This window comes from Etheostoma spectabile, unplaced genomic scaffold (genome assembly GCF_008692095.1).
Source record: "Etheostoma spectabile isolate EspeVRDwgs_2016 unplaced genomic scaffold, UIUC_Espe_1.0 scaffold00018594, whole genome shotgun sequence".
NCBI lineage: Eukaryota > Metazoa > Chordata > Actinopteri > Perciformes > Percidae > Etheostoma > Etheostoma spectabile.
Genome location: NW_022604339.1, coordinates 115,468 through 137,917, shown reverse-complemented (window position 1 = coordinate 137,917; position 22,450 = coordinate 115,468). Strand labels below are relative to the sequence as shown.

At 42.5% G+C, this 22,450-nt stretch overlaps 6 non-coding genes across 6 annotated transcripts; 3 read left to right on the top strand and 3 right to left on the bottom strand.

The window, feature by feature from the left end:
• Positions 1-9,903: 9,903 nt before the first annotated feature.
• LOC116681181 (small nucleolar RNA U3) lies at positions 9,904-10,119 on the top strand. The gene has a single exon (XR_004329974.1). It is a non-coding gene; the product is annotated as a small nucleolar RNA U3 (small nucleolar RNA).
• A 1,401-nt stretch (positions 10,120-11,520) lies between these two features.
• trnat-agu (transfer RNA threonine (anticodon AGU)) lies at positions 11,521-11,594 on the top strand. The gene has a single exon. It is a non-coding gene; the product is annotated as a tRNA-Thr (tRNA).
• Positions 11,595-14,116: 2,522 nt separating this feature from the next.
• trnat-agu (transfer RNA threonine (anticodon AGU)) lies at positions 14,117-14,190 on the top strand. Its single transcript has one exon. It is a non-coding gene; the product is annotated as a tRNA-Thr (tRNA).
• A 607-nt stretch (positions 14,191-14,797) lies between these two features.
• On the bottom strand, positions 14,798-14,870 carry trnat-ugu (transfer RNA threonine (anticodon UGU)). The gene has a single exon. It is a non-coding gene; the product is annotated as a tRNA-Thr (tRNA).
• A 1,413-nt stretch (positions 14,871-16,283) lies between these two features.
• trnam-cau (transfer RNA methionine (anticodon CAU)) lies at positions 16,284-16,356 on the bottom strand. The gene has a single exon. It is a non-coding gene; the product is annotated as a tRNA-Met (tRNA).
• Positions 16,357-21,999: 5,643 nt separating this feature from the next.
• Positions 22,000-22,087, bottom strand: trnay-gua (transfer RNA tyrosine (anticodon GUA)). The gene is given in 2 exon segments: positions 22,000-22,035; positions 22,051-22,087. It is a non-coding gene; the product is annotated as a tRNA-Tyr (tRNA).
• Positions 22,088-22,450: the final 363 nt, after the last annotated feature.

The following is a 22,450-nucleotide window of genomic DNA, read 5'->3' as shown; positions in this document are numbered from 1 at the left end:
GGGGCTGTTCCCCGCCAAAACATCTCTTCCATCTATACATTTTGGATTGCTTTTCTAATTTCTGCCAATGGGCGGCTAGGAGGTGCGACTGGGGCACAATGTGTCAGGTGGTGCCAAGGTGCTCCTTTTTTACCTTTAACCTGGACCGAGTGTGAAGTAACCTCCCTTACTTCGTAAGGCCCGGACCACCTGGGGTCAGTCCACTTCCTCTTGTGAACTTTGACCCTGACCCAGTCGCCTACCTTGACAGGTAGTGTTGCTTCCTCCTGCGGTTTCCTGTTCGCCAACTGGACCTGCGTAGAAAGGGCTGAAACCAGAGATGTTAGCTTTTTCATATAGTCTGTCATTTCTATTTGCTGAACATCTAACATTGGCATGTGGCCTCCATCTAGTGGAGGTCCTGGCATTTTTCTCCCTGTCATTATTTCGTGTGGGGTCAAATGTGTTTCTCGTCCTTCTGAGGACCTCATAGCCATGAGGGCCAATGGGAGCGCTTCTACCCATGTTAACTTGCTTCCTGCACATGCCTTAGCTATCTTAGCCTTCAATGTCTGGTTTGCTCTTTCCACCATTCCCTGTGACTGTGGATGATAAACTGATCCGAAGGCATGAGTGATTCCCAGGGCCTGTTCTACTTCTCTTAGTAGTTTGTTGTTAAAATGTGTGCCATTATCTGACCTTATTCGCCTGGGGACCCCATACCTCGGGATGAGTTCAGTTTTGAGCCATTTCACCACTGTTTTTGCGTCCTCTTTTCCGGTGGGAATGGCTTCTATCCACCTAGAGAACCTGTCTACCATCACCAGAAGATACCTTTTTCCCCCTACTACATTTTCTGCGCCCATATCAGTATAATCTATACTGATATCTTGAAAACAAGCTGTGGGGACTGGGTACGCTCCTTTTAGTGTGGTGTATGGTTTCTGAACATTATGCTCTCCACACACCCTGCATTCCTGACAAAAATGTGTCACCATGTCCCTCAAATTGGGGTGCCACCACAGCTCAGACAGATTCAGGAGAGTCTGTTTTCTTCCTTCATGTGTTGGTCTGTGTGCCTCAGGTAGCAACATTCTGCACATCTCGGCTGATGCTGCTATCTTTCCTTGATGAGACCTCCATATCCCATCTTTGTCTTTTGTGGCGCCGCTCCGCTGCCACTGATTCCATTCATAGGCTCCTGACTGTATCCAGCCTTGATGAGTGGTACATCAGTACATGTCTGTCTCCCCCTTTTTTCTGAAATAAAATGGCATTGAGAAAGCCATTGTTTTCAGAAACATCCATATGAAATGGGAGTGAGTAGTCTGGGGAGGTGAGTGTCTCTGCCCTTGCTAGGGCACTTTTGAGGTCAGAGAAGGCGGCCTCGGCCTCTGTTGTCCATAGGAGGGGGGCGGTGAGACAGCGATGAGTTCTGTTGGTATAGTCAGGGATATGTGAGCGGCTGTATCCTGTGAGGCCCAGAAAAGACAGCATGTCTGCAACTGTGAGGGGCTTCTGACTGTTGGGGGTTCTGTGAGACTGTCATTTGTTTAGCTTTGCTGGGCTTGGGCTTGTTTAATTCTTCCAGTTGTTTCTTTAACACTTGAGTTTGTAGTCTTTTTAATTCATCTTCTTGTTGCTCTGCTCCTTTTTGGTGTTTTGACAGGAAATGACGCACATTCTCGCCCCATGTTGCATCGGTCATTGTTTGCAGGCCTACTACTCCTCCTAACTGTGTCTGAACTGCTGTGGGTAATCCCCCTAGTACCCCATGGCGGAACAGCGCCACTGTGGCGGCGGACTGGTCCCACGGTTCCCTCATAGCACGCTGCCAAATCTTTTTTGCTCTATCTGCATAGGCATCAAAATTTTCATCACTTAGTCTTTTTAAATCATGCCATGCTGCATGATCCCCAACTGTGGGATACATGCGGTGCAGCTCAGCCCAAATGCCAGGGGTTACTGCTGATGCAGGCACTGATGCGGGAACAGTGGGTCCAGCTCCCCCTCTGGTGAGGGCAGCACTAGCTTCATCTGCTCCCATTACTCTACCCAATACTGCTCTGAGATCTCCCAAACACAGCTGCACTCCTGCTGTAAGACTATTGAAAGCTGTGAGGAAATGCTCAGCCCCTCCTGTCAGGGAGGGGAGTTTTGCACACAGAGAATCTAAGTCACCAAAACTGTAAGGGGTGTACATCAACAGTCCTCCTCCTCCTCCTACTGGGCGGAGTGGGCATTGTAGCCCCGCCTCTGGTGTGTGGCGCGTCTGCTCTCCCTCACTGAGCTCATTTACTGTTAGACGCAGCTGCTCTTGCTGCTTTTTTATCTCTCTGAACTCTTTGTTAAGTTTTTCCCTTATTCTAGTTGATCTTCGCAGCATAACTTCGTCAGGGTCCTCGTTGGTAAATTTACCTTTAAATGTGCCTGCTACAAAAACGTCTTGAGGACTTTGTGATCTAGATCTGGGCCTGCGTTTATGTCGTTTTTTAGTCCTTTCCCTAGAGCTGGAGCTTCTGTCTGTTTGCTCACTTTCCCTGCTGCTGTCTGACTGTTCGCTATCTTCCTTACTTCCTGAGTCTTGTGGGGTACTGTGGTGAGGTGGACTGGGTCCTTTTACTGACATGTGAAAATGCTCTGGATTTTGTTGGCAAAAAGACGCTGAATATGGGGTACTAGCTTTGCTTGGGCCGGCTGGGACTGTGACCGCTGGTTGTAGTGGAGCCGCTGCTGCTCCCCCTGACGCTGACTGTACCATTAAATTTAGATAACATTCTAAATCCTGTACGCGGCCCTCTAATGCCGGTATCAATGGGTCCTGTGGTACGTCTATTTGTAATGCATTTGGCTGTAAATGGGCAGTTACCACTGGGGCTTGGACTGTGGGTTTTGATGCCGTTGGACCTGTATACGGCGGCGGTGGAGCGGAAATTCTTAGGTTTCTTATATCTGGATAAAAAGGGTTTGTTGGCGGGGGCGCCTCAGCGGGCAGCGGGGTTTTCTCTGCGCTAGCGGTTTTATTCTGTTCAGCTTCTGTCTCAGTTTTTGGTGAACTTTTGTCATCTTGTTTTGTCAATCCCAATTGTTTCTGTATTGCATTTGTCATTTTCAACCCCACCCCATATTTCTCTTTCTGCGCTTCATACTCCATCTGCTTTGGTTTAGTCAATTTAAACCATTTTCTTTTCTTTTCCTCCTCTGCCTGCCTTTCCGCATACTCCAACTTACTTTTTTCATACTTCACTATTTCATTCACTTTCTCCGGGGACGGCGCCCCTTCTCCCTCAATCCATCCTCCTCTCTCCCATTCTTTCACAATCTCTTTTGCTACTTTCTCCTCTCCTTTACTGCCATACTTTTTCACTGCCCCTACTAACACTTTACCATAAGGGGTCGTCATTTTACAACAAATAAGCAGTGAGAAAAAATCCAACAAGCCAAACCACAACAAAAATCACACATGCAACAACGAACAACTTTTTCATTAAGACTCCATCTAGAGCCTTTTTATGTACATCTCTATAATCTTTACAACTTAAAAAGTGACCTCTCACTCCTTCGCACAAATACACTCGCGGTGGACTCGTAATATTACAATGACAATCTGTTAACTGCAACTCTTTTTCAGGATGTTCACACAGAACCAAGGGTGGCAATTCACAATCACTCATCTGAACTATCTGTCCTTAGCAGTCTCCTACCTCGTCAACCATCTGGACGTATTTTCCTCTGACTATTTGTCCCTTTTCCTCTCCTACCGCCACCCGTATTATTCAACAATTCTCTTACAACTCTCTAGTTGTTTTTCTCTGTTTAATCACATCACATGCCCCAACATTTCATCTGTTTATATCCCTTTAATTACAGCACATTCAATCAATACTTTTCGCTTAAAACAACACTTACGACAGTTGAAATGTGATCACATCAATTTAGTTTTCAGCCAATAACAGAATTTTGATTTTAAACAGGCTTCTGCTTACCTTTTTTGTTGAGAGCTCTCAGTGATCACACCAACGAATCGCAGTATCGCCGCTCAGTCCCCTTCACGGGCTGCGGGATGTCAGTCCGGTGGCTGAGCTGAACCGGACCGTGGACACAATGCCAAGGTCCAGTTGGATTCCCCTGTCCAATTACGTTATCACGTCGGGGGTCACCAAATTTGTTGGGGAAATCCTTCTATAAACTGACAACTGACTCCATGATGAATTTAACACAGTGTTTATTCTTGTGGTCAACAGATGAAATGCGTTTCCGAGCAGTTACACGTGCACGGACCTGATGGAGACTTGTCTAGTACAGAGGTCCCCCAAAAGGCACTTAAACAATATTGTGCTCAGGGTTATATTGGTTCCCCTTGTGGGGCCTGATTGGTCAGCTATACTGTTGCTGGGTTACACTCTCTGCTCTGCCTCTTCCCTCTTTCTTCTTATTATTTTCAGTTATCATTTACCTCACCAGACAGCTATGTTCACTCCCTCCTTAGTTTGTATGTCCTGTTCTCTGAGTTATCAGACCGTCCTGAACTTCAGTGTCCTTGGCCTCACCATCTCCTCCTCCCGTGCTCACTGTAGCATATCTGACTAAGATAGCCCTGTCTGTTCTCTCCCTCCTAGCTGTAACCCAGCTGCAAAGCATAATGTATAATATGTCACACATACACACACTCTTATTTAGTCTTTGGTTAATTCAGTATATACTTTAAGCCAGCTTTTACGTGGCCGTTCCTGAGTGCCCTGTTCATCACCACCTCAGTCATTGTATTATTTTCCCACAGTACCCGGAGCAAGCATCTTGCACACTAAAATTCATTCAAAGGTAACTATGTGCTTGTAGAACTAGTAGTCGAATGCAGTTGATCATTATTTTGTAGAGTTAGTTATTATGAGTAACAGATTTTATTTTGCTTCAAGTGTACTTACAGTAAATCCCTTAAATGATTTTTTAGTTTATAAAAAGGGTAAGTTAGCAGTTATTTACCTAAATGCTTTAAATCATTGCAGAACCAATTCATTTTATACTAATGGCATTCATTCTGAGAGCTGTTAAACTGTTTTGTTGTTTTTCAAACATTGACAATAAAGATCTATTTGATTATGCATTTTGAAAAGTAGTTCTGCATTGAGGTAAACTGAGCATTTAGGCGAATAAACTACAAACTTGTTCTTTTTTATCTATTGCATTCACAAGAAATCCTAGATGAAAGTTCATTTTACAGTTACGCATGATTTTCTATGCCCACCCTACCCCAACCTTCCCCACTATGGCTCAAAGCAAACATACAAAAAAGGATCTTTATGCATACACACCCGCATGCATATACACATATACACACCCACATACAGATTTGCACAGCCGGATTAAGGCACTTTTTCATGAAGTTTATTAGCATGTGATTTTGGGATTTCAGATGCTTCATCGGACTGAACCCTTCAAGTGGAACCAAGACAACAAAAGTGTTGAGCCAAAAACGTGAGAACATACAGGAGAAAGAGAGGAACTGCATTAACCCTCGCGTCTCCTCTCTACTCAGCGGGAGGTAGGGGGAGAGGTAGACGTCAACAAATGACAAAAAGCAACACAGATGGTTCCTCGAAATGCTCTCCAAGATTCAGTTCACTAATTAAACACGGAGCACACCGAACAGACTTGAGTCACCAACCTCACCGGACTGTCAGGTTGATTATCGGGTTGGTTCTATCATGGTCATAATGAGCTCTTAAGAAAAATAGAAGTTACCTTCTGAAAACATACAGTATTGTTACACTGTGTTGCATTTTAATAATAAAATGTCATGATTTTGCATCTCTGACTCTGGTTTATTTTACAGTTGAAGAGAATCTAATGCAATTGTTTTTGAATTAAAAGCAAGTTTGGTCTTATTTAAAACACTTTACAACAGGCATCAGCAAAGCTGCGAATGTCAAAAACTAAAGTAACTGTAAACATTTTTTTACAGCAATGTTATTGTATTGTGGAATATTTACATCTTTTTGCTGGATACTTGAGTTGCCAGCAAAAAGCTGTAAATATTTCACAATACAATATGTTGTTGTAAAAACAATTTACAACAACATATTGTATTGTGAAGTATTTACAGCTATTACCTGGCAACTAGAGTTGCCAGGTAATAGCTGTAATTTAAATAGAATACAAGATAATGTTGTAAACTAAATTACAATAAAATATTGTTTTCCTTTAAAAAAACAAAACATTGCTGTAATTTATGTACAACAAAAACCTGTAAAAGAAATACTGTCTTATACTGTAATTATTTTTACAGTTATTAACAGTAACTAACAGTAATTTTACAAGATTTTGCTGGCAACTTTTTTGCCAGGTGTTTACTGTAAAATCACAGTCAAATTTGTTACAGTGTACACTGAAGTCCCGGTGGACGGGATGGCATGTTGGAACGAGGTTTAAGTACATACAGCAAATACTTGAAACCAGGTTACTCTTCGAGTGGATACGGGGCATTGAAGTGATGTGGAAATTTGTGATTTTTTTTTTTTGGCCCTATTTGTATTTGGATCGAAAGGCTGGTTAACTGGGGGGTTAACCGTAGGGAGGAGACGTTGGACAGTTTTTTTTTTTGTCTCGTACCAGTGATTGGCATGTCTGGATGATGGCGTTGGATATGCGTTAGCATGTTGGATGTATTTCCACTCACGTACCAACAACGCCGGCCCACAGTCCTCGTTTTATCCACCACTTTCTCACCTGTACTACTGGAACTGACTGGGAAACCAAAGTTTCCCCGTGGGTCGCCACCACTCGCCGTAGGAGAGGCTGCTCTTCCTTAGTGCTGCTGGCTCTGACTCATATGAAGGGAAATATGGGGCCAAAGGTGAGAGCTTGCAGAACAAAAAAATCTGAACTAAATGTTTAAATTTGCACTTGTAAAAATAAGATTTTAATTTGATGTCACACAATGAAAAAACACACGAGCTTGGAAAAAAAATCTGATTTTTTTTTTTTTTTTTTTTTTTTAATTTGCACTAGTAGGAAATATTCACACACCGGTATTCTATGTGAAGTCACAGAAAAATATTCACAAATGTGTAGATTGATATTTCCATGAACAGAATGACAGCTGCAAGCGTGTAGTGCAACATTTACTTGTGTACTTTTTTTTTACTCTGGTTCATTTTCCATCACAACCACAACTCAGTGATGACATGATATCATAAGCTAAAGCCTTTTCCCAAGCTAAAAGAAAACAAGGCGCTCTTTTGCAAAAGCACAGCTGGGAGTGCTTGAGAGTCCTTTGAGGTGCAGCGTGATTTTAGGCTGAGATGCTTCGGGTGTGTTAAGGTGTGAGCCCAAATAGTCGTCGAACGACAAAGACAAGACAACGACCAGGTGATAGAACCGGGGTATTGATGTCCCATCCATGCAACCGATGGATATGATCAAAACCTGTAAACAGCCCAACCACATCACTGGGAAGTCAGCATTACTATAGGATCCTGACAGGGTAGTGGATGTCAATTTTTTAATCTGCCAGAACATGACTTGCCACTTTTCATGGGCTGTCAAGAACTTTTCCAGCAGTTATATCATGATTCATCTCACCATTGAAATTAGAGTTAGCACACTCCAGCATAGGACACTTCCATTGTGCCAATCTGCTGAAATTCACCCAAGTTGGGACTTGAACCCACAATCCCTGGCTTAGGAGAACAGTGCCCTATCCATTAGGCCACTGGTGCTTTACATCTCCAAAGCTCACCAGTTCAGGAGAAATACATATACAGTTCTGAAGACGTAATGAAACAGTAACCTTGACCTTTGACCTCCAAAATCGAAATCAGTTCATCCTAGACTCCTAGTGGTTATGTATGCCAAATTTAAAGTGCTTCCCTCTAGGCGTTCAGAGATATTGCATTCACAAGAATCGGATGGACAGACATGAGGACACAGTCACCTTGACATTGAACCTTTGACCTCCAAAATCTCATCAATTGATTTGCGAGTTCATGTGAATGTTTTTGCAAACTTTGAAGAAACACATACATGGGCATTGTGATAAGATGGTGCTGTCTATCGTTGTTTCTGAGATCAACAATACCTTCTAAAGTTGAATAGCTATTGCGTACCCGGTAATATTAGAGAAGAGCTCTCGTTGGCACTGTAGGCGGACAATTTAGAAAATTAAGTTACTTTACACTTTAAACTGTTACATCTCCTCTGAATCACCATCTGCAAATTTCCAAGCCTCGTTGGCATGCCGACCACCATCTACAGTAGGTAAATCACTGGCTAGCTATGCAGGAGTACCTCATACCTTTTACCAGGTTCAGGTGGTTAATAGTTATGGTCAAATGAAGCTTCATTAAGCTTTCTGAACAAGTTCTTCATTTTCTGAACACATTCTCCCAGTAGTGTTTTATTATTGGTTGTGCATCTGTGATTGCCCTAGAGGTCTCTCAGTCCAGCACCTCTCCCGCTCATCTTTGTTAGTTTTACTCTGACCAGCATAAATCACTGACACCATACCTCACACTCATCCATGCATACACCTTGCATACATGTATACAACCTTTGCACACAGTCTTTTGTCTCCCCTTTTCATGGGGTCATGACAAAGCATATAGGGTCAATCTTAGCCTTTGTGTGAGTACATATGTCTCCACATACATTGTTTTTATTAAGATTGACGACCAAATTGTTAGTTTTTCTGAGATTTTCCCAACCATTGCCATGCCTTTTGTTGCCTCGTTGGCGCAGTAGGCAGCGCGTCAGTCTCATAATCTGAAGGTCGTGAGATCAACCCTCCCACGGGGCAGGTGTTTTAAAAAAATAAAAAAACACTACTGCTGCTAAAAATACAGTGACAGGTGGTTGAACACAAGCACATGAATGAAATTTGTCATTCTTTGGTTATTTCTGAGAGGGATACAATGAAAGGAATTATTTAAGAGTGGTAGCAAACCAATGAAAAGGGTTATAGAACATAAATGGTATGTCCTTGGACATACTATCCAAGCAGGGAGATGAGTACAGAGATTTGGGTGCTAGCAAGATGGATGTAGGTTGCCCATTGTCCATTTAGAGATAGCACCCGCATTGTTATGATGCAAACCTGCATAAAAAACATTAACATTTCTTTTAAAAGACTTGTGCATGTTACTTAAATGATACAGTGTCTGAAAGTGTTAAGGATTGCCAAAGTGTACAATTTATCATGGCATCAAGCAAAATGTGCAACTGTACGCCTGAACAGGGACTTGAACCCTGGACCCTGAGAATAAAAGTCTGACGCTCTACCGACTGAGCTACCGACGCTTCTAAAAAGAGGGCTGTGGGAAAAAGATGTGCCGTTATTGCTTCCTAAACCCAACCGTCCCATTGTTGTCCCACATGTCATGGTTAACACAAATATGCCCGTTTCGTTATTTCGTTAATTATTTGGCTGCTGGCTTTTCCTCCTCTTCCTCATCCCAGTCAGTCGCCGTAGTTCTAGTGCCAGGCTGAGACTTCGCTCCCCAGTGTGACGTCATCGCCTAATTGACTTAATAAACCAGCGAATACTAAAAATTACCAAAAACTAACTTTTAACATTATTTGGAGACATTTAAAAAATGATATATATACATATCTTGAGTGCTTTTTGTACCCAATAATCAACAGTGGTGGTTAACCCGCAACATTCTGAGACCAATTAATGCAAAGAAAGGACTGGAGCATTTATTGTAGAGAATAAGTAGGCTGACACTGAAGTATTGAGACAACAGTGACTGAAAATCTAATTCAATCTACATATCGGTCTTCTTAAAGATCTAAATAGATTTTCTCACCTCAGAGTCATCTGGAGCACGTAACGATTAGCTTCTGTCCCTCTGAACCCTGAGTGACAATCACTCTGCAGTGAATGAGATGCAGTTCCCCCCCCCCCCCCCCCCCCCCCATCTAACCAAGACTATACTTTCAGGGATCATTTCTAGAGTTTCTGACTTGAGGAATGTGTTTCTAAAGTGTTTGGTCTCGCTGACCACGATGATGAGTCGTGATATTCCTTTCTGAGCGTGAGGCTGACAGAGAGTAATGATTCACTTCATATGTTCTCTGTCATTGATGATCGTTCTTTGCTTCTTTATGGAGCATTGAAGAAGGGAATATGTTCAGAGTGGTAGTAGCAGATATGTGGAAAACTAACACGTGTGAAAGTAATAAAACATACTAAGCTTTCTATTTAACTGAAGTTATAGTCAGTCTTGATGAATGTCCAGTCCATGCTGGACAAGGTTACTTGAAAGGGTTAACACCTACTTTCTTGACTTTGTAATGCCTTATGTCCGGTGTAAAAACGTAAACTGAGTTAAGCCATAATTCATTTTTATTTCTACCTTTGCTTTTCCTACTTTGACATGTCAAAAAGGTACATTGTTTGAAAGCCCATCTCTACACATCCATGTTCCACTCCCACAGGTGTTTCCACTTAACTAATCAGACTGTATGGCCTTTACAGGCTCAGCTTGATTGACATGTATTAAAGGGTTGGAACGGTACACTGAAGTCCCGTGGACGGGATGGCATGTTGGAACGAGGTTTGCGTACATACAGCAAATACTTGAAGCCAGGTTACTCTACGAGTGGATACGGGGCGTTGAAGGTGATGTGGAAATCCTGATTGATTCAGTGATTTTTTGGCCCTATTTGTGTCTAAAGGCTGGTTAAGCACTGTAGGGAGGAGACGCTGGACAGTTTTTTTTGTCTCGTTCCAGTGATTGGCATGTCTGGGTGATGGCGTTGGATATACGGGTTTGAATCCAGCCTGAGGCCCTTTGCTGCATGTCACTCCCCCTCTCTCTCCCCTTTCATATCTTCAACTGTCCTCTCAATTAAAGGCCTAAAATGCCCAAAAAATAATCTTAAAAAATAAAAATAAAAAAAATCTGAACTTATATGTTTAAATTATAGCCGATAGAGAGAGATCCACCCATTACCTAAATTTATATGCGTTGTACTTTTCCCTTACCGGGTGAGTTAGGGAAACTGTTACAGCATAGCAGAGTTTTCTGTCCACCTCCACACGCGTAGTCTTCTCTTCAAGCAGACTTACTGCCTCCTGGTCTTGTCTTGACCTGGTTACCACTTTCTCATTTTTGTGTGGCAGCACATCCAGCTGCAAGAGATTCTCAACAATCTGGAAGAGCTCCATGTTGGAAGGAACAGGTACTGTTGCGGCCGTAGCTGTTGCTCCATGATCCGTGCTGGGCTCTGAAACGTTCCCCCCCAGTCTGGTTCAAATGGTGAGTGTTCCATCTGGTGGACCGAGCTTCACTGGCTCTATGGGGTTGAGATGTGGATGATCAGCACCAATGGGAAGGAGTGGGCTGGCGTTCTCAAACTGCTGAAGGGAGAGACCTGCCAGGTACTTTTATCTCTTCTGCAGACTGACTGAATAGGATTGATCCGCCAAGCCTAGGCGAGCTAAGCCATTACTCCCAATACTGCCAGTCAGTGTACTGTATGTTTAGCTTAAACAAGGTAAAAGACAAATTAAGACTTAACAGGGTAGCTACTTATGGAGGTGCTGTGGCTTAGTTGGTTAAAGTGCCTGTCTAGTAAACAGGATATCCTGGGTTCAAATCCCAGCAGCACCTTGTTGTTGGAGAGATTACCTCTTTTGGCGTGTCATCATCAACCCAATCCCTGTGAAAGTACCCTGGTAGCAAATAAAAATTGCATGTTACATTTACTCAGAAACACTAATAACATGCCCAAAAGGTGTTCTATTTTCCTGATAACTAATGAAATTAATTAATAAATCCGCTACTTTGGCTCCACTACAGTTCTGTGTCAGTCAACTGCTCCATTTCACTCACCACTGAGTTAGACTTAATGCCCCGCCCACAACAACATCTGATTAGCAGGCAACTTAAAAACAAGTCTGGGGATGAAAAGTAAACACAGGCAATCTCTGCAGCAGCAAGGTGCTGCTGGGATTTGAACCCAGGCACTTCTGCTGACTAGACAGGCACTTCAACCAACTAAGCCACAGCACCTCCGGGGATGAACACGGATGCATGGCCATTATGGAGGTACTTGGTGTAAACAACTGAGGTGGTTGGGTCATCTGGTAAGGATGCCTCCTAGGGTTCTCCGTAGAGAACTGGTCCAGGCACGTCCAGCTGGGAGGAGGCCTCGGGAAGACCCAGGACTAGGTGGAGAAAGTACATCTCCAACCTGGCCTGGGAACGCCTCGGGATCCCCCAGTTTGAGCTGGTTGATGTGGCTCGGCAAAGGAAAGTTTGGGGTCCCCTGCTGGAGCTGCTGGACTAAGATGGATGGAAGGAGGGAACCCTTTTCACTAGCTCATTGTATTCTTGCAAGACGGGCTTAGTTGCAGGAGGCGCTGTAGCTTAGTGGTTAAAGCGCCTGTCTCATAAACAGGAGATACTGGGTCCAAATCCCAGCAGTGCCTGGTCATCACGGTATGAAGTGTTACCACATGGTTGCTGACACTTAACGTGTGCAACCAAGTTATTGCCTGATTTTTTTAGATCACTAAAGTGACATGTGATGTTGTATTGTACCCTAACATTACATGTGTCCATGTAAAGCGAATAAAAGCCTTTTATTGGAGGTGTTTTTGCAACTTTAGTGTGAAGATTATAAAGGTTTTATTATCATGAATTTCAGTCTTACCTTGGAAGCTTAGGGCTCCTGCACACTGCCTGCATGGCGTGAGAGTGTCAGCTGAGGTTAGAATGCCTACCGTATTGGTCAATACTGTTAACATGGGAGAAATAAAAACAGACACGCCACACAGCAAACACTATGTTGACTGTTGAGGAGGACTAAATTAGGACTGTGTTTTATGCTTTCCATGGCTTTCCATGAGAAATGGCATGATGGGAAAGGGTCTCTCATCTCTCAAGGTCCTTGCATAAGACTTCTGTTGTTCTCGGTAGGCCTGCCTATCAACAGTGAGTCCTGAGGCGTCGCTCAAGGACACGTTCAGCTGTTTTCATTTGCCGGAGTTTGTAGGGTCCCCTACTGGAGCTGCTGGACAATGATGGATGGATGGAAGCAACCCTGTTCATTAGCTCATTGTATTCTTGCAAGACAGGCTTATCTGTAGAAGGCGCTGTAGCTTAGTGGTTAAAGCGTGTGTTTTGTAAACAGGAGATCCTGGGTCCAAATCCCAACAGTGCCTAGTTATCACTTAATGAAGATCCTGGGTCCAAATCCCAGCAATGTCTCATTATCAGTTAATATTTATGTTATCTGCACTACAAAGTGTATATATTTGTTATTTATTTTTGCTAAAGTGCTTAACAACCATAATTAATTTTGCCCAATTGTGGCCTGTTGATGGGCAATACATATCTAAAGGGAAATGGATTGGACCCATTTTTTAATGCTTTTAAACCTTGTTTTGTTGGGGCTGAATGTGGCCCCGGTGTACACCAGTACCCTGTGACATCACTGTTGGGTGAGGTTTCAGGCGTGTGATGCTGACTGAGGTCAGAGGTGAAATAAACATGAACTTTACCGGCCAAGGCACTTTGGGCGCTGACTGTGTGATTTTAACGTCTTCGATGCTTCTGGAATGAAAATTAATAAATTAATTATTTGATATTATTGACTATATCGGGATATGCAACTGAAGGAAGAATCACCTTCCACCGCTCTATTACCTCCTCAGTTGAGGTCAACCGCCAATAAACTGTAATTTCTCAAAATATCATCCTTCCCTATATGCCTTTGCATCTTGGATATTTTTCTGTTGTTTAAACATGGCTACATTCACATAAAGTATCCAAAGTGCACAATACTCCACTGTACTCTGTTCAGTTGTTTACTGAAACGTGTTCATCCCCAGAGATACTGTGGCTTAGTTGGTTAAAGTTCACTCTGTGGTGAGTGAAATGGAGCAGTTGACTGACACAGAACTGTAGTGGAGCCAAAGTAGTGCATTTATTAATTAATTTCATTAGTTATCAGGCAAATAGAACACCTTGTGGGCATGTTATTGGTGTTTCTGTGTAAATGTAACATGCCATTTTCATTTGCTACCAGGGTATCTTAACGGGAGTTGGGTTGACATGATGATGACGCGCAAACAGAGGTAGTCTCTGCACCAAATAAATTAAGACTTAACACGGATGGTACTCGTGGAGGTGCTGTGGCTTAGTTGGTTAAAGTGCCTGTCTAGTAAACAGGAGATCCTGGGTTCAAATCCCAGCAGCACCTTGTTGTTGCAGAGATTACCTCTTTTGGTATGTCATCATCTCCTCAGGAGATAAATTTGGATTAGCAGCTACGAGGAACTTGGTGTAAGCAACTGAACAGAGTGCAGTATTGTACTCTTTTGATACTTTATGTGAATGTAGCCATATCTAAACAACAGAAAAGCATCCAAAATGCAAAGGCATAAAGATTCTTCCTTCAGTTGCATATCCCAATATAGTCAACTAATATCAAATAATAAATGTATTAATTTTTATTACAGCAGCATCGAAGATGTTAAAATCACACAGTCAGCGCCCAAAGTGCCTTGGCCTGTAAAGTTCATGTTCATTTCACCTCTGACCTCAGTCAGCATCACATGCACCTGAAACCCCACCCAACAGTGATGTCACAGGGTCCTGGTGTACACCTGGGCCACGTTCAGCCCCAACAACAAGGTTTAAAAGCATTAAAAAATGGGTCCAATCCATTTCACTTTAGATATTTATTGCCCCTCAACACGCCACAATTGGGCAAAATTATATAATGCTTGTTAAGCACTATAGCAAAAACAAATGACAAATATATACACTCTTTGTAGTGCAGATAACATAAACATTAACTGATAATGAGGCACTGCTGGGATTTGGACCCAGGATCTCCTGTTTACAAGACAGGTGCTTTAACCACTAAGCTACAGCGCCTCCTACAGGATTGCCTGTCATGCAAGATTACAATGAGCTAGTGACCAGGGTTCCAACCATCCATCCATCTTTGTCCAGCAGCTCCAGAGAGAGCTATAGAGAGAGAGTCTTCCGCTGAAGGCTCTACCACATGACTGTGTTTCACCAATCAAACGTCGTTGTGCAGTCACGTGACCATACTCGATCTCAGCATACTCAATCTTTACTTTATTCAAGAAACTCATGCTTCAGAAGCAGACGCGTCATTTTGGAGGAGTCAATGGGGAAGAGATGAGTAGTTTTAGGTAATAGGTCAGCAGGGGTCGCTATACTGCAGGGAAAGTTCAAGGAACCATCCTCTGCTATAGGATTTAGTAGAGAATAGTTTTGATCCATTGACCTCTGGGTTATGGGCCCAGCACGCTTCCGCTGTGCTATTCTGCTCTGCTGTTTGCACTTAGGGGTAACATGTAACATGTAAAGCAGGAGCTCTACCACTGAGCTACATACCCTGAAGATTTTCAGATTTGTTGACTTTTTTCTGAGACAGACTCAGACTTATCTTTATTAATCCTTTTGGGATGACTTACCGCAAAGAAATTGAAATACTACAGAATAAAAGAAGAAAACTGGGTAAAACATGTAATGTTAATGTTGTACAGTATGTTGTATATGGTTTCAAAACATGGCGGTGGCTGGAAAGTGAGCCTTGGCAAAATGCTTGCACTGCTATGGTGTAAATCTAGTCGAAAAGTAACACATCTGTTGCCCTTCTGCTGGACAATACAACACTCACTGCAAATCTTGTAACACATCTGGGCATTGAGAAATGCACTGGTGGAGACGGGTTGCTTCCAGTACCTATGAGATAATACAATATTGTTTATGAAGCCACAAACTATGTAGGGTGTTGTTTTAATGCCCCGGATCCCTAACAGGGGGTATATCTCCTTCAATGTTGAGTTAGTTTTCTGATCGGTTAAGATTTCTGTGGGGACCCCTACCCGGGAAAAATGTTGAAGTAAACTATTGGCCACTTGTCTAGCCTTGGTGTTTCTGAGGGAGAAAGCCTCTGGGTAACGTGTTGCATAATCACAAATCACTACGATGTAGTGGTGACCTGCCCTACTCCTACTGTTAAGGAGTTTAGATCGGTGGTTAGAGTCACCTGCTGCCTCCATGTCCCTGCTCGACACCCTCTGCTACAATTCTCCATGTCTCTTCTCTCTCTGTCTGTCTCTTTCTCTCACCCCCAACCAGTTGAGGTAGACGCCTCCCCACCCTCTTAAAGAATGCAAGAATGCCTTTCCTTGTCTCAATCTCAGAAATAACCACAGAATCACAACTTCCATTCATGTGCTTGTGCCAGTATTCAACCACCTGAAAGTCACTGTATTTCCAGTATCAGCTGTGTTTTTTTGCTTTTGAAACACCTGCCCCGTGTGAGGGTTGAACTCACGACCTTCAGATTATGAGACTGACGCGCTGCCTACTGCGCCAACGAGGCTACGAAAGCACTCTCGATGGTTGGGAAAATTTCGTAAAATTTGGTCTTCAATCTTAATAAAAACAACGTATGTGGAGACTTATGTACTCCACATACTTTGCCAAACTTTGCGTAGGAATCGGCGTACGCCCGTCCTACGCCGGTTTTAGGTCGTATGCACGTTTCAGAAATGAGGGCCAATGTGACCACAATAAAGAGTTCTTGAAGAAAGATTTGTACTTTAAAGTTCTAGTTTTTTTCCAACTCTTCTGGTAACACTTGGTACTATTTCATAACTTTTGTCTGTAGTTCTCTATTCTTTCAGGGCTTAACTCTATCTCCCCCGCCTCTTTTTTTGTTTCTTGTTATGTCTTGGCAAGAAGTATTATGCTTTTGTGTCGTCTGTCCATCCGTCAGGCCAAAGAAACAGATACCAGCATGTAACTTTGCAAATCAGTGGCTCACCCTGGCCGCCATCAATGATGCCATTTGGACCTCCAGAAACTTTCTGGTAAGAAAGCACATGCAGATCCCATTCCCTCAAAACGTGAATCACAGATTTTCCAGCACCTGGACTTGATCAGACTGGGAATATGCCAAAGAAGATGTTCACAAGTTCAGCCGAGGTAAATACTCGGCCCACATTCACACAGACCTAAAACTACTCATTTAATGCTGGTTACAATTTTCTAAAATAAACAATGTCAGAGAAAAATTGCAAAGAGTGAAGGGTGTTGATAACATTTTTTAACAAGGTATTGGCTCATTATTGCTTCAGTAGACTGCTTCAAGATTCTTCGAGGTAAGCAGGAAGCTCACATAAATGATAGTTGCAAGGTCTACCAAATGTTTAACTTTGCAACCCGAAAGCTGGTGGAACCTTGGTTGCCACTGGCCCTCAAAATGTAAATCCCAGAATTTTCCTTCCCCTGAGTATAGACAGCAGAGCAGAGTGGCGCAGCGGAAGCGTGCTTGGGTCGTAACCTAGAGGTGGATGGATCAAAACCATCCTCTGCTGATGCAGGTCCCTGGATGTTATACAGGCAAATACTTAAGACCCTGACAGATTGTAGCTGAATTTCCTTGATGGAAAATTGCTAGAACTCTGTGTTTCATGGCTCGTTGGTCTATTGGTCTGTGGGTATGATTTTCGCGTTGGGTCCAATAGGTCGCTAATGAGACGACTTTGCATGAATTAAATAATCTGGTTTATTTATTGAGTGTGATGGAAAAGAGTGTCATCGGCGTGGCAAATTCATCACGATTTTACTATCACTTTTTACTGACAAAATCAAGTCTGTGTTTTGGTAAAAATATTTTGTATCAAATGAGATCAGGAAACTGACTCATTCAGTGGAGACGTGAAAAGACCCCATGACAATCTACCTGACCATAGTCTTTCAAGTCAGTGACAAATCCAAGCTGCATTTCCTTTTTCCCAAAATTCAAGTTCCAATGTTGGTAAAATGTTTTGCTTCAAAAGTAGTCTTTCGTCCAATGTAATCAGAAAGCTCAATCTGGCAGTGGAGCCATAAAAACACCAAACTACTTAACATTTGCCTTTCTAGTCACTGACTGATCACACGTACTTGATGGAAAATTGGTAATTGCTAATTGCTGAAAGTGGTTTTACGTGGCTCGTTGGTCTAGGGCAGGGGTCAGCAACCTTTACCACTCAAAGAGCCATTTGGACCCGTTTCACACAGAAAAGAAAGCACTGGGAGCCACAAAACCCTTTTGAAATTTTAAATTAAATAACACTGTATATAACTTTTTTTTGCCTTTGTGCTATGTATAAACAAACTATACTGTGTTACAATTATGAAATCAATGAACAACTGCAGGGAAAATGAATTTCTGCATACAACAAAACATTTTTAACTCCAAAAAAAAGACGTTGTGTTGAACGTTAAATAAAACACTCAATGTCTGTTTGAGTCCTTGTAGTAATGAAACAAAACACCGAACTTAAATTATCCACTGGCAGTAAACAAAAATGCTGTCCTCTCTCTGCGTGACGTCATCCTTTTACCGGCCGGCGCCGTGCAGTCAGCCGTCAACCTGAATAATAAAATGTCTATTTCACTGAACAATGAAAAAATGTGAATATTTGCAAAATAATAGGCAATTAAAATACTGATCATACTTGGTCAATGTGATTTCTCCTCCTGAACCTCAGCGCACAGCGTCTGCACATCGGGGCTGTACGCGGTCACCTTCATCTTCACACAGGACTCTAAGCTGTCATCTGTGAGGCGTGGGCGGTGTTTGTTTTTAATAAAGTTCATGTTGGAGAACACCTGCTCGCATACATATGTGGATCCAAAGATCGACAGGACTCCAAGTGCATACTTTTTCATGTTGACATAAATGTCGGGGATTGCATTCCAGGTTTCAAACACAAGTTGGTCTGGTTTGGGGAGGTTTTCAATATCACGCCATTTGTGATTCTGAGCAAGAACAGCCTTCTGACGTGAAACATCTTCAAGGTCCGCAGTCAAGCGCTTGAACTTAGACACCCACATTTCTTTGTCGGCTATGTCTGCCAGTTCCATCTCAAGATCAGGTGGACTCACCCCTGGAAATGCTGTCATATTCAACAGGGATGGATCGAGGCTTAGGGGAGTGACAGGGAAGGATAATGTGGGTTTTTCCTCTCTGAACTCACTGAATCGTTTCCCGAACGATGTTTGCATTGCGATGACTGCAGAATGTAAAAATTCTAAATTGATCATGTGAGCTTCTCTGAACTCTCTCAAACTGGGGAAGTGTGACAGTGTGCCTTTCTGTATATCTCTGGCAAGCACCGTCAACTTGCGCTCGAATGCCAAAACCTCCTCCAACATGTGCCGGGCTGTGCGTCCTTTACCCTGAAGAGCTGTGTTCAGGTGCGATGTCATGTCTACCAAGAAGTGTAGCTTTTCGAGCCACACTGGCTGTTCTAGCTCAGGAAATGTGAGCCCTTTGCTGCCCAGGAAGGTTTTCACTTCCTCCAGACATGCCACAAAGCGTTTCAGCGCCTCGCCTGTGGGCAGCCACCGGACTTTGTTGTGCAGCAGGAGATCAGAATACGTGCTTTCCAGCTCGTCCAGTAACGAACGGAACTGACGGGGATTTACACCTTTCGCCATTATTTTGCTCAAAATCTGAATGACAACATTCATGACTTCTGTGCATTCCGGAAGAAATGTTTGAGCACACAGTGCTTCTTGGTGCAGGAGGCAATGAAAAGTCAGCAACTTTCTGTCCAGCGACCTCTGCAGGAAAGCCACAAAGCTGTCATGCGCTCCAGTCATACTCTGTGCTCCGTCTGTACCACTGACACCAGGTAGGTGGTATTGATTCCTTTTGATCTTAAACAATTCAAGACAGCCTCACAAACGTCCTTCCCCCCCGTGTTTGGCCTTTTAGTGGTATCAAGTTTACATACCGGCAGAACAGCGCTATATCACCTTCGTCTTTAGATTCATCACAAGCAATTGATTGAATTGAAATTGAATTGAAATTGAGTAGGCCACAGCTGAATTGATGTCTTTAATTTGCTGTCTGGTGATGTCTTCTGCCATTTTTATGGTTCTGTCTTTGACAGTCTTTGCAGAGAGGGACATATCCCTGATTTTCTGCACAATTTCACTCTTGTTTTTAAAGTCCTTGAACAGTACATTCTGAAATCTTAATGAAAGATTCTTTTTCTATATTCTCCATCTGTAAACGGCTTCCCGTGCCTCACTAGTTCCTGAGCGGCAACAAAACTAGCATATGTACTTGAACTTCATCCACTTCTTGAAGTGATTTTTGCTCTGATCAGTCCTCTGTGTCAGTTCCAAAACAGCTTTTTTTCTCTCATCTCCAACCGGATATTTCTGAGCAAAGGCTGCGTGTTTATTCTGGAAATGTCTTGTGACATTTGACTTTTTGTTGTTAGCTAGTTTGTCATTACATTTTAGGCACACTGGTAAACCAGTCTCGTCAGCAGTGAAAGCAAATGAATCTGCCCACGTAGCATTGAACGTCCTGTTTTTATCACATACTTTTCTTTTCTTTGAATTCTCCATAGTTGGCCTACCTGGGGTCAAAAAGTTTTTAAAAAAAAAACCACTCACTGGCGGGTGTCGCACATTGTGACGTGTATTAAGAGCGACAACAACAACAAAATAATAATATTTAAATATTTAAATATTTTAGAAGTTACAAGATCGCCATAATCTTCCTAGAATTACATTTTGAACATGAACAAACTAAAATAAAATACATTTTAATTAAATACTCATTAATTATTTTCAAAAGCTGAGGAGGAGCATCAAAGAGCCGCATGCGGTTCCTGAGCCGCGGGTTGCCGACCCTTGGTCTATGGGTATGATTCTCCCTTAGGGTGCGATAGGTCCTGGATGAGACCACTTTGCATAGAAGTGGAAGCATGGATTGAATAATCTGGTTTATTTATTGAGTGTGATGGAAAAGAGTGTCATTGCCCCCGCAAATTCATCACGATTTTACTATCACTTTTTACTGACAAAATCAAGTGTGTGTTTTGGTAAAAAAAATTGTATCAAATGTTTCCTGTTGTCAAATGATATTGGAAAGCTGAATCGGGCCGTGGAGCCATGAAAAGACCCCATGCCAATCTACCTGACCATAGTCTTTCAAGTCAGTGACAAATCCAAGCTGCATTTCCTTTTTCAAGCTGCATTTCCTTTTTACCAATATTCAATTTCCAATTATGGCAAAAGTAGTCTGTCGTCCAATAGATGGTGGAAACTAGGCTTTTCTGCTGTCACTTCTGACCGAAAAATTCAAGTTCAAATGTTGGTAAAATGTTTTGCTTCTAAAGTAGTCTTTCGTCCAATATAATCAGACAGCTCAATCTGGCAGTGGAGCCATAAAAACACCACATGCCAAACAAACTACTTAACAATTGCCTTTTGAGTCACTGACTGGTCACATTTACTTGATGGAAAATTGCTGATAGAATAATTTTATGTGTCTCGTTGGTCTAGGGGTATGATTCTCACTTTGAGTGCGAGAGGTCGCGGGTTCAACTCCCGGACGAGCCCTGAAGCAGGGCACTGTTCCAACCATAATCTGTACTTTAAAATCCAGTTTATGTTAAATTAACCCAGATTAGGAGCCAGCACAATTGTAGTACAGCATGTTGGCAATTTTTCATATCCTGCTTCAACTACATGCTACAAAAACAACTGAGAAAAAATATAAGGAACAAACAAGCAGGACATGACTCTCCTTGATCATTGGTCTAGGTTTATGATTCTCGCTTATGGTGTGATAGGTCCTGGATGAGACTACTTTGCATAGAAGGGGAGGCATGGATTGAATAATCTTGTTTATTTATTGAATGTGATGGAAAAGAGAGTGTCATACGCAAATTCATCAAAATACTACTATCACTTCTTAGCTTTCCAGCCGCTGCATTTATCAATGTACGATCATTCTTACGCTCTGATTGGCGTGATACGAACGTTTCATGAATATCACGTAAATCCTGTCGTAAGAGGATTTCTGCGCTCATATCTAGCCCACCTCTTTTTTTTGTTTCATGTTATGTCTCGGCAAGAAGTATTATGCTTTTGGGTCGTCCGTCCAGCTCTACATCAGAATCAGAAATTCTTGATTGATCCCTAAAGGGAAACTCTGGAGAAAACCTTCTCCTTCGAGCCGGATTTGAACCAGCGACCTAAGGATTTCAGCTACATGCCTCTACAGTCCTCCGCTCTACCAACTGAGCTATCGAAGGGAGCTAGTACATATACACACACTTCCTATTCTTTTGAATGTGATAACACAGTACCCCCTGGAGGGACTTTCAGTGATAGAGAGCGTTTTCAGTCTCAATGCCCAGATGTATTACAAGATTTGAAGTAAACATTGTATTGCCAAGTGATGGTGGTATAGTGGTGAGCATAGCTGCCTTCCAAGCAGTTGACCTCGGTTCGATTCCCAGCCATCGCAGTAGCTTTATTTGAGTTGAGTTACTTTTTTTACAAGAAGTCAGCTGAAAGGTTACTTGCCCAACCTGGTTTGATAAAATCTCTTTTAGTAGCATGGTTATGGCCAAAATGATAATGACAAATACTTTGATCAATATGGAGATCACAAT